Consider the following 1,410-nt stretch of genomic DNA (forward strand, 5'->3'; position numbering starts at 1 on the left):
TTAGATCTCGCGCATTATTATACTTTACCCAGTTACGCGCACGCTAATAACAAGTACATGCAGACGTACGACTCATCAAAACCAACGTCGTATCTCGTGTACTTTGATATAAATAACTTGTACGGCTGGGCAATGTATCAGCCGCTACCGTATGCCGCATTCCAATTGGTAGACACCATCTCGAGTGTCGACGAGATGTTTGTGACATCAACCTCAGATATCGGTTACATCTTCAACCTTGAGTATCCTCGCGAACTGCACGACGCACACGCTGACCTACCGTTTTGCCCGACGCGCGGTAAGCCGCTTTGCAAGCGGCAGAAGAAGCTGCTTGCNACACTATACAATAAATCGCGTTATATTATTCATTATCGCGCCTTGTAACAATGTGTTCGACACGGTTTTTGTATTACAAAAATTTATCGTATATTACAATTTGCACAATCTTAATGGCTCCGCAGTTACATCGAGTTAAACACACAATTACAAACGCTGGCTACCAACGATTTTGAGAAAAATTTGTACAAATTGATAAATAACGCAGTGTTTGGTAAAACTATGGAATATGTGCGTAGTCATGTGGATATAAAACTCGTAACAAAGTGGGACGGAAGATATGGGCGGAAGCACTGATCTCTCAACCAAATTTTCATAGCCGAAGCGTCTTTTCTGAAAATTTTATTGCAAGTAAATTGCGTAAACTCGAGGTGAAATTCAACAAACCGATTTATGTGGGCATGTGTATATCAGACATATTCAAGACGTGTTTGTACAAATTTCATCACGATTACATAGCATCTCTNTACTAAGAAAAATGTAAAATTATGTACACCGACACAGTCTCATTTATTTCATTGAATGCGAAAACGTGTACGATATCATGAAACGTGACATTGCTCGGTTTGATACAGGGTGGGCCACCTGCTAGTTTGTTTTTAAATCATAGAATACGGCAACACTGGAGTGATCGAGTTGCTTGAAATTTGGACAGCTCGTCAATCTGATATTCCGCGGCGCGAAACAATCATGTTTTNGCTTGAGGAGCGTTTCGAAATATTAAAAACTTATTTTCAAAGTCAGTGTTGTGTAGCAGAAACCGTGCGAATTTTGAAAAGAAATATGGGTCGTAATAAAGCGCCAAGCGGAACCGCTGTAGTGAAATTGGTGAAGAAAGTTCGTGAGACAGGCCTGCTACTAGATAACAGAAGTGGTCCCCGAGCTCGGACAGTGCGCACGCCCGAGAATATTGAAGCTGTGGCCCGTAGTGTGAGACAGAATCCATCGACCTCAACTCGACGCCGATCGCAGCAACTGGCCATTAGTCGAACCAGTCTGAGGAGAATACTGCACAAAGACCTCGGATTATTCGCCTACAAGGTCCAGATGACTCAAAAGTTGAAAGCAAATGAC

The sequence above is a fragment of the Pseudomyrmex gracilis genome, unplaced genomic scaffold, assembly GCF_002006095.1.
Source record: "Pseudomyrmex gracilis isolate BER0280 unplaced genomic scaffold, ASM200609v1 scaffold_2619, whole genome shotgun sequence".
Lineage (NCBI taxonomy): Eukaryota > Metazoa > Arthropoda > Insecta > Hymenoptera > Formicidae > Pseudomyrmex > Pseudomyrmex gracilis.